The sequence below is a fragment of the Triturus cristatus genome, chromosome 2_2 (genome assembly GCF_964204655.1).
Source record: "Triturus cristatus chromosome 2_2, aTriCri1.1, whole genome shotgun sequence".
NCBI lineage: Eukaryota > Metazoa > Chordata > Amphibia > Caudata > Salamandridae > Triturus > Triturus cristatus.
The window spans coordinates 164,226,109-164,241,857 of NC_140582.1; positions in this window are offsets into that span (position 1 = coordinate 164,226,109).

Consider the following 15,749-nt stretch of genomic DNA (forward strand, 5'->3'; position numbering starts at 1 on the left):
ATATAGCGGGGACACCCTTTCGACTAGTTGTGGCACTCGATTACAGGATTGGATTCCCAGGTCTGGGACTGTTGGTGAAATACATATTATGTTCCACAATTACAAAGGTATGATGAGCCAAGACATGTTATATTTTGTCTTTCGCTGTTCACAAATGTCATTTGCTAAAGGTGAATGTCCATTGACAACTCCAATAGTAATGAAGCTCTTTTTTCATCGGTGGTTGACTTTCATATGTGGGCACTATGTGTCCCTCTGTCGTCTCCTGACAATGTATGCATTTTGACCATCTCCTGGCCAGTTTGACTTACCAGTTAGTGAGGGTGTTATGCCTTTCTCTGTACGATGTCGATTCCTCCCAGTAGATGCAGGGACATCTGCTACTGCAGTTGTCTGTGCGCTGGCTGAATGTGTCAATGGGTGAGAACAGAGAAAAGTAACCAAATGGGAAATGTGCTCGTGGAACTTTTCAGTGATTTCCCCATGTCTTCTGCATGCTAACAGTGTTGTGAAGTACTGCCGCAGATGGGGCAGGTAGGAGCAGTGGTGCGTTGGGGATGTAATGGCGTGGTAGAGTGGGAAATGAACAACAGAATATGTGTATGACATATTTTGATCTGATGATTCTCTCACCTTCTGCTTTGTGATTTAGGCTGGCACAGGGTGATTTACTTCTTGGATAATTTGTGGCAGGTTTACAAGCCCTTTGAAAACCATTTACACCACCATTGCGTCACTTCTGTGACTCAGCGGTGGTGTAAAACAGGCAACACATTCTGACTTATTCACAACGTGACGCATCTATGAGGATGCGTCACGTTGTGAAGCCCTGCGCAACATTAAACCTGCGTCAGCTTTGATGTAGGCAGGGTGGGCGTTTCTTTGGGATATGCCTCGTAAAAGTGATGCAGTGAAATCTACAAGATTTCACGGAGTCACTTTTCAGAGGCCGCTGCGACGCAACCTTATGCCTGCTTGAAGCAGGCATAAGGAGTGGCACAGCACGGTAGGTATGGGCGGTCCATGGACATTGTTTGAGTTGCGTCACACTTGCGACACAACTCCAGCAAAGCACCCCCCTAATGCCATCAGATGCAACACACATCTGTCTATCCCTGTGCCACAGTGCACCACATTGTAAATGCGACGCATCCATGGTGGCACAAGGGTTGAATTGCATGTCGCATTGTTACTGACACATCCCTGCTAATATTTGTCAATTGCTACTTAGCAGGGTTGTGTATATAGGGCAGCAGTACTGTGCCCATGTTTTCAAAAATGGGGAAGGGATTTGCCATTTCTAATACAAACGATTCTGGGACTTTTGGTGCTACATACAGAGGGTGACACATGAGTCTCTGACTGACTATATTTTTATATACACTTTGGCCAACTTCCTTACACACAGTGCAACACAGACAATCTTTTCATGCACTTTTTCTTTTCATCCCATTTACCTGGTACCACGTAGGGGACGTCACTAACAGGCAGCCCATGGACCAAGTGGGGGTGTATTGTGGTAAGGATATCCTCCTCCATTGGGGTGAGACGGATGCAGGGTCCAGAGTATGCAGCAGGGAGGATCCTGTTTAATTCGATCCTGGGGTACTTCTCCTTCACCCTCTGCCTTTCATCCTGCCACTTCTTCTTGATGTCCTGGACTGTGCACCTCTCCTCCCCCAATGCTGTGACAGCAGTGGCTAATTGCTGCCATAGGACTGCCTTCTGTGTGCCACTGGTGAAGTAGGGTGGGAGTCCATATAGGCGTTTGTGGTGCCTCCCTATATACTCCACAAGCATGTTGGTCTCCTCTGCAGTGAAGTTCTTCTTCCTCCTCATTAGTTACATTTTTCTCTGGCGATGTCAGCGTTGTGAACACGAACTCCCTGTGGCCAAACCTGTTCCTTTAACCCCTTCAGCGCGGCGCGGATTTCCGCGCCACGCTGAAGGTTCCGTGCGCGGGCGGGGCCATGACAGAGCGGTTCCGTCATGCACACAGTGCAACCGACGTGCATGACGGAACCGCTCCGTCATGCGCGTCGAAGGGGTTAATGTGTGCTGCTTTTATATGTTTTTTGGTGCTGGTCAATTAGTGTTAATTGACTTCAGCTGGAGCGTGGTGGGGGATGGTAGGCACTTGCAACATCATGGCAAAATTGAGCTATTGGCTGGAATTGGCTGTAGGCACTTGGACAGGGGTGGTAGGCACTTGGACAGGTGTTTACCCTTGGCTAAAATGATCAACGGCCACAGTTCGTGCATTCCGATCCGGAATCGGAGATTCCGGGCCGTATGCGGAGATTCTGGCCCGGGAGTGGAATTCCCACCCCGGGTGCGGAATTCCCGCTCTGGAAGCGGAAATTCCGGCCCGAGTGCTGACGTAAAGTTAGTAGTCGTATGTCCATTCTGTGAATACCAAAAGTAGTAAGTTCATTCTGTGAATGCCAAAAGTAGTAAGTGCATTCTGTGAATGCCAGCAGTAGTAAGTGCATTCTGTGAATGCCAAAATGGTAGTAAATTTAGGATTTTGTCTTAAGTTAGTTCTGTGAATCGAGGCCTATTATCCTCCTCCTTCTCCTCAAATCATTCTGTTGCATGTTAAGTGCCAAACCAACAAACACATTCAGAGACATGTTGAAAGGTCTGAAAGAATGTGTTTGTGGCAGCTTTGCTGTTATGTTTGGAGCAAGGCTGGGCTTGGCTGTTGGGTAAGAAGTTTCACCTGAAGCTGGTTGGGGGGATGGTAGACACTGACACAGGTGTGTCAGAATCAAAGCAAACTTCCTCTGGCCTGAGTGCAGAGATTCCACCCTGACTGCACAGTTTACAGCTCAGGTGTGGGAACTCAGCCCCAAGTGCAGAAATTCTGGGCTGAGTGTGGATATAAAGATACTACTCATAAATGTCCTTTGTGAATAATGAAAGTGATACATTTTGACATTTTGTTTACATTTATCCTTGTGAATACCGAAAGTCGTAAACGTAGACTTTTGGTCTAAGTTTACCTTTCTGAATCGGGCCAGTAGACTGCTTTGTGCACTAGATAAGGTGATTTAGAAATAATGTACTCCTTCACAGGGAGCCAGTAAATGGAGGTCAGTGTGTGCAAAATGTGGTCCCTAACTTTAAGCCACAGTACCACAGTACCAGTCTTCCAGCAAACTACTGAACCATTTGATGTTTGAGGGTCTGATATAGAGGTAGAAGTAGGTACACCGCAATACAGCAGTCTAACTGCAATGAAATGAATGTGTTCAAAATCTTCACTTTGTGGGAGGAAGAAAAAAAGCCAAGGATCATTTTCAGCATTCAAAGTTGATAGAAAACACCTGCTGACCATAGACTTCACCTGTTCCATCATAGAAAGGTTGGAGGTGAATTGCACTCCTAAATTGTCTACAATGGGAGTTGAGTTTGGCGTTGCTCCTAAATGTAGTAAGAATTGTGTCATTTGTTAATTATTTATAGTTGAGGTTTTCCCTTCAGAATGCTGTGCATAAAAATCACACTTATCATTGATTTGACTTACTTGGCACTGATTGTGAATCTCAAGGATCTCCAAGGGTGGACAAAATGGTAGTCACCATGTTGGGTGCTGAAAACATTATAGTAAAGAGATGCCTTTTAGTCTTACGAAACTTTGATTGTAGATGCAGTTTAGATGCTTACATTTTAGTTTTACAGCTGGATCATTGTTGCATCTCCAGCTGCATTCCATTGTCCACAGATCTCTGCATAACTCAGTGAATATTTTGTTATACCACTTACAATAGGTATGTGGGCTTTTAGCTCTTATTTCTTGCAGTTGAGTTAACTTATCTACTTCAGTGCTCAATTGTCTATATCATGATTCCACACCTGACTGGTGGTCATTGACTGTCTTAAAAATAAACACGGTAAGATAGATATACTTATTTAGTGCTCCCACTTAGAAGCTATGTAATTCATACATCTCCTTTCAGCTGTTTGTGAGATGGAAAAGCAAAAGTAGAAGGGAATTTTATAACCAGGGGACAGTGACTAGCCAGAAAGACAGAACTAGTGGTGAGTTGGAGAATAAAACACTTACTGCATATCCCTTAATATGAGGAGGATGTGGAATGCTCATTGCAAGTTCAAAAGCATTAAAAGGTTAAGGTAATTTGTTTATCAGTGAAAGAGTCGGGATTTCTAAAACACATTTAATTCCTGTGAGACAATTGCTCAGGACCTATCAAAGCTGGACTCCAGCATGGTAAAGGTCAATAACTCATAGTCCTCTGAGCCAACCTGCTGTGGTGTATACCTCAAACAACCCTGACCCTTCAGATAGCACAAACCAGTGGATGGAGCTAGATACCATGGGGCACATTGCTGAACATGCAACAACGCTTTGCAACCATTTGGATTTTTAATGTCTCATTGAAAATTTCTTCACTGAACTTGGGGGGCACTAATATGCACACCAGGTTGGGTTTGTCATGTGGTACTAACATGATCAATGCTCCACACTATTGCAGTGCAGCATCAGGTATCAGAGCCAAATGAGGAGGAAACCCAACACAAGCGATGATGATGATGATGATGATGAAGATGATGAAAATGGTGAACAACCACCTTTGTAATGTGACGCATATTCAGAGGACATTATTAGAAAAGCAATTAGAAACTGTATCTTCAGAGATTACTTCTTAAAGAAACAATAAACACAATAGTCACTTGACTTGTAATAAAATTAATTATAAATTGAGGTATTTTTCGAAATGTCAGAAACATGTGATTATTCTCTCCCTTGCTAAAGAGAAAACTTATTGTGCCTGACAGCATCATCTTACTTCATTTGACCGTCAATGGACGTACTATCATACCCTCTTCCTAATTCTCTACATAATTAGTGCCCTCTGTGATGTGCCATGGCATCTACTGTTTTTGCTGGTGGAAGTAGTTGTGCAGTACGGGTAGATCACATCTACAACCTGGGAGGAATGAGAAGGATTTTGGATAGGTTTTTGAAGTCCCTTGCCCAGAAGGCAGACATCTAGAACAATGCCATCTGCTGACTTTCCAAAAGTGAAAAGGGGATTTTGAATGTTGACCTAAAGTGTTCATAACCTTCCACAGTTTGATGTCTGATAAACAATTTCAATGCTATCACCCTAGTGAGGCATGACACAGGGCATATTCCTGGTGTCTGTGCTCTTCACTCTGGTGCTTTGCTGACCTTGCCTCCTCAATAATTATGTTACATCTCTTTGCCTGCATCACAGCAAAGACACTGTGGGAGTTCACAGTCTTCTGACTGACCATGAACAACTTCTGTTGACTTCCTGTAGTAGGTCCCTACCTTGAAATCCCTATCAGTGGAAGGACCAGGGGAGTGCGATATGTGGCCTGCAGTGTCACTAGTGTATTACTGACTAATGATTGTGGAGATATCCCCAGACTGTAGCTTGGTGATTACCTCCCTTGTAACACCTGAAGCCATCGCCACAATAGGGGAGGAAGATGAAGTTGCAACGGTAGGCCAGGTGACTGTGGGCGCATATGGCTGAGCTGCGGTGGGTCCCTCATCTACATCTATTCCCCAGAGCTCTGGATGACCCTTGCAAAGTGTTCTCGATGCCTCTGCTGCTGGCATGGCAGCTAACACGACGCCCTTGCTCATCACTGCTCAATGCCTTTTAGACACCTTGGGGGCTGATGAGGCACACTGAAACAATGCCCCTCTATGGGCCACCAGAACACAACTAGCACATTCTTGGTCCGCCCACAAATACTGTTTCAGGAGAACTTTTATTGCTTCCCCTTGACACAGAGTTGCTTATGATAAGCGGGTAAGACCATTTCAAGCCATATAGGAGCAGACCACAACAGCTGAAATATTTAGGGCCCGATTCACAGAACAAACTTAAGACTAAATCCTAAACTTAGTACCAATCTGGTATTCACAGAATGCACCTAGTACTTCTGGTATTCACAGAATGAACTTACTACTTTAGCGATTCACAAAATGAACTTAGGACTTTTGCTATTCACAGAATCCATTTACGACCACTAAACTTACGTCCGCACCCGGGCCGGATTTTCCGCCCCCGGAGCGGAGTTTCCGGGCCCGGAGCGGGAAGTCCGCATGCGGGCCGGAAAGTCCGCTTTAAGGGCGGAATACCCGCTCTCGGGCCGGAAACTCCGCTCTCGGGCCGGAAATTCCGCTCTCGGGCCGGAACATCAGAATTGGGACCAGACTGCATTACTGTTGCCATTGATCATTTGAGCCAAGGGGAAACACCTGTTCAAGTCCCTACCATCCCCCACCATGCATCAGCTGACGCACTCCAGCCAATCCCAGCCAACAGCTCCAGTTAGCCATCATGTTGCTAGTGCCTACCATCCCCCACCATGATCCAGCTGAAGCCAATTAACACAGATTGACCAGCAGCAAAAAACATTTAAAAGCAGCACACAGTGAAGGCACCGGTTTGGCCACACGCAGTTTGTATTTCCAAGCAGAGACCGGCCAAGAAAATGGAGCTCATGAAGTGAAAGAGGAACTTTACAGCAGAGGAGACCACCATGCTTGTGGAGTTCATTGTGAGGCACCATAAACGCCTCTATGGACTCACACCCTACTGCACCAGTGGGAGCCAGAAGGCAGCCCTGTGGCAGCAATTAGCCACTGCTGTCACAGCATTGGGGGAGGACAGGCGCACTGTGCAGGACGTCAAAAAGAAATGGCAGGATGAGCGGCTGAGGGTAAAGGATAAATACTCCAGGATGGAATTACAACAGATCCTCCCAGCCGCACACTCTGGACCACGCATCCGCCTCACCACACAGGAGGAGGACATCCTGACGACCATACACCCCCACTTGGTGCATGGGCTGCCTGTCAGTGACGTCCGCTACGTGGTACCAGGTAAGTGGGATGAAAAGTGAAAGTGCATGAATAGAAGGTCTGTGTTGCACTGTCAGTGTGAATAAGGAAGTAGTCCAAAGTGTATTAATTAATCCGTAAGTCACAGACTCCTGTGTCACCCTCTGTATGTAGCACTACAAGTCCCACAATCCTTAGGGATGGAAATGGCAAATCCCTCCTCCACTTCTGAAAACATGGCCACTGTCCAGTTGCATTAATACACCAGCATGCTAAGTAGCAATTGACAAATTACAGCAGAGATGCCCCAGTAACAATGCCACACCCAATCCAACTCTTGTGCAACCGCGGATACGTCACATTGACAATGCGGTGCACTGTGGCGCTGGGATAGACAGATGGGTGTCGCAACTGATGGCATCAGGGGGATGCTCTGCTGGAGTAGTGTCGCAAGTGTGACGCAACTGCAACTATGTCCATGGACCGCCTACACCTAACGCTCAGGGCAACTCATTACAGGTGCCTCAAGCTGGTTTAAGTTTGCATGGCAACACCCTATGAAAAGTGACTACGTGAAATGCCGTCAATTACAATGCATCACTTGTACGAGGCATAACCAAATAAACACACACCCTGCCAAATCACAGCTGATGCATGTTTAATGTTGCGCAGGCCCGCACACCGTGAGGCATCAACATAGATGCATAACATTGGGAATAAGTCCAAATGTGTCACCTGTATTACCCCACCGCTGTGACACAGAAGTGACGCAACTGCGGTGTTAATGTATTACAAGGGGCGTGGAAACATGCCACTAAATCTCTAAGAAGTAAATCACCCCGTGCAAGCTGAAAGCACAAAGCAGAAGGTGAGAGAACCATCTGGTCCAAAAGTCAGACACCTATTCTGTTGTAAATTTCCCACCCTGCCACGCCACTACGACCCCAATGCACCACTGCTCCTACCTGCCCAGTCAGCAGCAGTACTGCAAAACACTGTTAGCATGCAGAAGAAATGGGGAAATCACAGAAATGTTCCACCAGCACATATTCCAGATGTTTAGTTTTCTCTCTTCTCACCCATTGACACATTCAGCCAGAGCACAGACAACTGCCGTAGCGGAGGTCCCTGCATCTACTGGGAGGCATCGCAACCGTACACCCTCACCGACTGGTAAGTCAAAGTGGCCAGGAGATGGTCAAAATGCATACATTGCCAGGAGTGACCGAGGGACATGTAGTGCCCACATATGAAAGTCAACCAGAGATGTACAAATCGCTGCATTACTATTGGAGTAGTCAATGGACATCCACCTTTAGATAATTATAATTGTGAACAGCTGAAGACAAGATATTACATGTCTTGGCTCATCAAACCTTCGTAATTGCGGAACATGACATGTTTTACAGCAACAGGCCCAGACCTGGGAATCCAATCCTGTTATCGAGTGCCACAACTACTCAAAAGGGTGTCCCCACTATGTTGTAATGGTGTCTGTAGACGTAAGCAATCAAAGTAATTGACTGAAATATGGCAATGATGAACAAGTTAGATCCCAGGGTCATTAGTATTGACAATGCATACACTGTCCAACTTTGAATGTTTCCAATATAGATCAAATGCCCAGTCCACACAGCTGGTCATGTACCACTTACATTGTCTGGCTTCTGTGTTGGCCATCAACAAAACACGATAGTGGACCGCACATCAGGATCCGTAGACATGTCATTGTTATATAGGTTGCATCCAGGTAGTGGGCCCATTCGAAGTCATGTGGGAGCAATCATGATATTACGTATAACACACTAATGCAACGCTGGTGCCCACAACTGCTTGTGCTCATCCTTTGTGCCAGAAATCTAGTGCATCACATGTGGCTGCCAGAATGTGAAGTAGCAAAACACACTTATCATTGTAGGTACAACGAGGTCCTCCCAGAATCAAAGACACATACTGACTTCTGCTACAAGGTTGGCTGTGACATCTGTTCAGGGCCCACACACTGTTCCGGTGCTGGGCCAAGGGAGGGGAACCCAAGAATATATCAGGCTGACTGCTCAAGAAATGTGCCTTTCACGTCCGCCGTATGTTGCATATGTATTACAACACTGTTGTCCTGCATCACAATATGCTCACATATGGCATTTGAACCCATGCAAGATCAGACCCTGGTGGCTAATGAAAGGATGACACAAAATGTATGCCAAGTGAGTGCAGAATGGACATTCAATAGTACCATGAGTCATATGAAGTGACCAAAACACAACCGGCTTGCAATTCAATGATAGGAAACACCACGATGAAATTGCATGGCTGAGGCCAACACTTATGCCAGTAGTGTACCTTTGAGATGAATGTAGGGGCTGCTAAGGTGAATCTTCATGTAGTTACACCTGCTAAATGACTAGGCTGAAGAGCAACACGCTAATCCAGTGCAGGCAGAAGGCATCAAAGCCTTTCAGCCTATCCGCAATGTTACATTCTGCTTGCCTCCTCTCCTACTGTATTCACATGTATAGGTTAGTGTTTGACAAAAGAGGTTTGGATGTCTGCTGTACAAGACACCAATCGTCGTCAGCTAAGTAGTACCATGATCTGGGAAATAGAGTACGCAAAGAGAGGACACTCAAAGGACGGACGTAAGACATCTGTGTTCTCTCATACAAATATGTGTGACTTCATGCGTGGGGAAGCACAAATGAGCAACATCATGTCCCTGACAATTGTAAATCTCACACATGAAACCCTTTCTGACTTGACAACAAACAACATGAGACTCTGGAAATATGTAAGTCTGAATGGCAAAGGTGATAGCAGTGTAATGGGGAGGAATCTGGGTCATTTATCCCTTCCTATCAGTAATCTTCTCATACATGTGTGTCTGTTGATGTGTCATCTGATTGATGTCACTGCTGTGTGGAGGGAACGGCTGGCAACTGCTGGATGTGAGCAGGTGCCCAAATGTAAAGTTCAGGAGTTAAACATGCTGCACATAGTCCTGGATTACCCACAAATGGTCTTTGAGAATGACATGTTGGCTCAGAACTACCATCTGTTGTTGCAAAATATAGACCTGTATGTCTTATCACAGATGCTGACCGGATTACACCCCAGCAGCATGCACCATCCCGGGCACTCAATGACATCCTGGCTGCAGCTGTTCACCCCTCGCGCAGCCGTCCCTCAGGTAATTCTAGCATGAGGTGTCTGTTGATGTGTCATCTGATTGATGGCACTGATGTGTGGAGGGATCGGCTGGCAACTGCTGCATGTGAGCAAGTGCCTAAATGTAAAGTTCAGGAGCTAAACATGCTGCACATCGTTCTGGATTACCCACAAATGGTCTTTGAGAATGACATGTTGGCTCAGAGCTACCATCTCTTGTTGCAAAATATAGACCTGTATGTCTTATCACAGATGCTGACCGGATTACACCCCAGCAGCATGCACCATCCCGGGGACTGTATGACATCCAACCCTCGCGCAGCCGTCCTTCAGGTAATTCTAGCATGAGGTGTCTGTTGATGTGTCATCTGATTGATGTCACTGCTGTGTGGAGGGAACGGCTGGCAGCTGCTACATGTGAGCAGGTGCCTAAATGTAAAGTTCAGGAGCTAAACATGCTGCACATCGTTCTGGATTACCCACAAATGGTCATTGAGAATGACATGTTGGCTCAGAGCTACCATCTCTTGTTGCAAAATATAGACCTGTATGTCTTATCACAGCTGCTGACCGGATTCCACCCCAGCAGCATGCACCATCCCGGGGACTGTATGACATCCAACCCTCGCGCGGCCGTCCTTCAGGTAATTCTAGCATGAGGTGTCTGTTGATGTGTCATCTGATTGATGTCACTGCTGTGTGGAGGGAACGGCTGGCAGCTGCTGCATGTGAGCAGGTGCCTAAATGTAAAGTTCAGGAGCTAAACATGCTGCACATCGTTCTGGATTACCCACAAATGGTCATTGAGAATGACATGTTGGCTCAGAGCTACCATCTCTTGTTGCAAAATATAGACCTGTATGTCTTATCACAGATGCTGACCGGATTACAGCCCAGCAGCATGCACCATCCCGGGGACTGTATGACATCCAACCCTCGCGCGGCCGTCCTTCAGGTAATTATAGCATGAGGTGTCTGTTGATGTGTCATCTGATTGATGTCACTGCTGTGTGGAGGGAATGGCTGGCAACTGCTGCATGTGAGCAGGTGCCTAAATGTAAAGTTCAGGAGCTAATCATGCTGCACATCGTTCTGGATTACCCACAAATGGTCATTGAGAATGACATGTTGGCTCAGAGCTAACATCTCTTGTTGCAAAATATAGACCTGTATGTCTTATCACAGATGCTGACCGGATTACACCCCAGCAGCATGCACCATCCCGGGGACTGTATGACATCCAACCCTCGCTCAGCCGTCCTCCAGGTAATTCTAGCATGAGGTGTGTCACTGGCTTCGACTCCAAAGCCATGACAGAGATCCTGATTCCCCTCTGCATGTAATCAGCAGTTGTGTACAAAGTGAAATACAAATCAGGAGTGTCATGTGCCTGTCTGACAATTGGTGATGCAGATAATTGAGAATGTTGTCACTTCCCTCTACAGCTGCTGGTTCAGGGACAGCTAGGCCCGTGAGGAGACAGGTCCAGCAGGTGACACTAGGGGGGAACACCAAGGGACAGAGAGTTGTGGCTGGAGCTGGTGAGTTTGCCTGTATCTGTGTAACACCTCAGTGCTATGGTGTGAGCTGTCATTTGTGGTGGTACCCTACACAGGTCACATGATCCTCATCTGTTGATGCAAAGTACAGTTGATACAAACCCTTGTTTTGCACCACATGTCATTCAAGGTCAATCCCTAATACGGTTGCAACCTCTGTTCCAGGGGATGCTGATGACGAGGATGACAGGCCTATGACCAGTGCGGGCCGACGTGGAATCAAGAGGGGAGAATCCCCTGATCCTCCAAGCTGTCATGTCGGCTGCAAGCACTGCTCAGGAGGAGGAGGAAGAATATCCTGAGGACCTCTGCTTGGTGGATGATGAGGACTACATGTCTGACGATGAAGATGGCAATGCGCGATATCGTGCCAGACTGGCTAAATCGGTCAGGGCATCAACTCCTCTGCCAAGCAACGTCCCTCCGCCTCCTCCCAGGCATACCATGGCCTGTCCCCAGACTCGAGCAAACCAGCCACAGCACACACGCATCACAACACAGACATCACTCCCTCACAGTCCTCACGTCCAGGACCAACATGGTGGTTCCCCTACCCACTCTTCCCTAGACAGTGTATCCCTGCCAGCCTCTCCACCATCTGGGGGTAGTACCAGCCCTGTTGTGCTGCTGGAATCCCCTGGGCACCATTCACCTGCCCACAGGCTCCCACCTCCCACCCCACCCCCTGCCGTAGGACCTGCACATCCCATCCATGGCAGACAGCTGCAGAGAGGGCCTGCACCTGGCTGTGATGACCAGTGGGAGCAGGACTTCTTCCAACAGCAGAGCGATGTGAGGCAGGACATTAGTGCCATAGGGGCTACCCTGTCCACCATGTCGGACTCCCTGCAGGACATGGTCCACTTCCCTCAGGCGGTGGAGAGGCTGAGCCAAGTGTTGGATAGGATGGATAGGACTTGGCAGGACATGTCCAGAAATATGCGAGACATGCTATCCATCCAGAGGGAAGAGAGTGCAAGACACCATGCCTTGGCCATGAAGATGATGGAGGGCATTTTGAGAGTGAGCCAACCTTTCCCTTCACGGTCAACGCAGGGAGGGGAGCCATCATATCTGCCCACAGGACAGCACATCCCCACACCTGTACCAACTGCACACCAACACAGCGAAGGGAGACATCCACACCAGCGGGCTGAACTGGCACTCCCAACACCACCCCCTGTACAGTCACTCCTGCCACCTGCACAACCATCCCCACCTGTACAGTCACTCCCGCCACCTGCACAACCACCACCACCACCACCTGTACAGTCACACCCGCCACCTGCACAACCACCACCACCACCACCTGTACAGTCACACCCGCCACCTGCACAACCACCACCACCTGTACAGTCACACCCGCCACCTGCACAACCACCACCACCACCACCTGTACAGTCACACCCGCCACCTGCACAACCACCACCACCACCACCACCTGTACAGTCACACCCGCCACCTGCACAACCACCACCACCACCACCTGTACAGTCACACCCGCCACCTGCACAACCACCACCACCACCACCTGTACAGTCACACCTGCCACCTGCACAACCACCACCACCACCTGTACAGCCATCAAGTGTGCAAACACCATCTGCCACAGCACATGTGGATGACCCTGGACAGTCCCTTGGACAGTACCCACCTCCACGTAGGCGGCGAGCCAGACCTGAGCACTCGGAGCGGTCATCCCCCCCCAAATTGCGGCGTCGCACTCACCAGTGACAGGAACCCGGGACAATGTGATCACGTGTTTGTGTGTGCACCAAATAAACACCTACCAAAACTAATCATCTGTTGTGTATCATGTCCTGTGTAACGTTGCAGGTGGCCTGGAGATGTGAGAAGGTATGTGTGTGTGTGACACAGTTGCAAGTGTGACCCATCGTTGCAACCAGCCATTATGTGCATAGCAGATGACCCACCAAATATGTGTCCATATTCAGAACCAGACATTCAGAATGAAGTTAAACAAGTGGAAGTTATGAGTATTGCAAATTGTATTTTGAGAAGGTACCAAAGAACAACCGTCCGTTTGGAAGGGAGAAAGGAAAACAAATGATGATCTTAATGCAGAGGGAGATGGGAACCTGGATTGGGGTGGGGCAAAAAAAATATAACACGTCAGGGAGCGTCAGGGAAAACAGTCTATTTACAAGGGGAAAATGAAATAGTTGTTCACGTCTAAAGTCAAGTGTCCTTCTGGTCATCCTCTAGGACCACAATGTCCAGATCCTCAGAGTCCGATGCAGGCACACGTCTGGCGGGTGCAGGAACAGGCACCACTTGGGTTCGTGCCACACGAGGAGTACGGGGGGAAACAGTGTGGGGCAACGGACAGGGGGAGACATTGACAGAGGTATGGGAAGGGATTGGGGAGACAACAGATGACATGGCTGCGGGCAGTGAATTGATGGCGGTGGTGAGGGTGGCCATACATCGGAGCATGTCCTCTCGCATCATGCGTACCTCCATACACACTTGTAGCGCGATGCGAGCGGACATGTCTGGCTGACCCTCACACATCCACATCAGGTCCACTGGCACAGCCACAGGAGGAACAACACCGGGAGGGGCCTGGGGGGAAGAGGAGGGATGTGGTGCCTGAGGTCCGGAGCCAATGATGTTGGGGAGCTGGCGGCTACGATGAGGGGGACTGGTTGCAGGGGATGCAGCTGGGTCCCCCGATGGAATGGGGAACTCTAGAGGTAGGGAGGGGCTGATGGCAGGCCCAGATTGTTTGTTGGCCTGCCCCGAGGACACCTTTTCAGGGACCACAGGTGAAGAATCCTGAGGAGAGTTGCTCTCCAACACCTCATGGTCCGAGGTGTCGTGTTCACCCCCCCCCCATTCAATGTCTGCAGCCTCCACCCGGGATGTGGCACCAGCATCAGGGTGTCCCTTGTCAGTCTGGGTGGGCGCAATCCCCTTGCCTCTTGATGTTGAGGGTCCCTCCTCATCCTCCTCTTCCTCGCTGGTGGAAAGTGGGTGTAGCCGCCGCCGCACTGGTGGCCTCTTGCTCCGGACCAGGTCCTGCTGCCCTTCTGTTCCGCCAGCTGTGCCTGCTGAAATGTAAGCAAAATCCAAATGTTATGTTTGTGTCATGCAGGACGAGACACATTCATAGGATCCAAGGTCAGACTTATTTTCCTCTGATCACACTCAATAGTTGTCCGTGTCTATGAGCTGACATTACGTGTATGTTCACCGTCAGTTCCTGGATTGAGTCTGACATGGCCATCTCACGTGGATGTGTGTGGCTTACACGACTGTATTGGCCAACCCTCAACCTGGCATTCTGGGGATCTGTGTGTCCTGCCACAGCTACATGTGCAGGTTCCACAAGCAGTCCACCAATGGAGAACATGAAGTCCCGAATCTCAGATTATGGCCATTCATAGGGAGTCGCAGCTGTTGAAGGTCTGGACAAGTGTCATCTGCTTTGTAGCATTGTATGGGACACGACAATTGGCGAATGTGGGTCACACATGCACTGAGGCTCTGGCCTATTTCTGTAGCTAAATTGTTAGTCTAGCCTTTGGCTGTCCCCACACATGTACTGACAATCCAGTGGCACATATTGGCTTTGGTGACTGATATGGTAATGCTGTACACCGCTGAACACTGGGGGAATTTAGTGACAGCTACCTGTACATGTGAAATGTGAAACAGGCCACTGAGGCTGAGACGTCTGTCAGTGAACACCCCTTGTAAATTTAGAAGCGTTTAAGAGTGATGAAAGGATGTCAAAGTCTGTCTTGACTCCATGGCACATGATGTTTTGTCACAATTGGAACCCACACTCTAAAAATGCTATGCAAGTCATAGCATCCAATACCCTTTGGCCTGCCATGCGCACACAGGACAGTGTCTGTACCATTGCTCATCCAATGCACACATGATTTCCTAGTGCCAATTGTAGTGGTGCGGGAAGAGCTGATTTCAGTCCAAATGCACAAATATGGCTCATTTAGCCAGTTGTCATGGCGAGACTCCAACTCCCAAAATGCACTCTGCCCTGTACAGTCCATATGCCACAGTGTGCCTTTTTAAGCTTGGTTACTGCTGCATGGACACGGAATCTGTGAATGGAGGCATCGGACACACAATGGTACAGCACTGTTTCACTCACATCATACTCCCAGACACATTTAGCATATGATGCA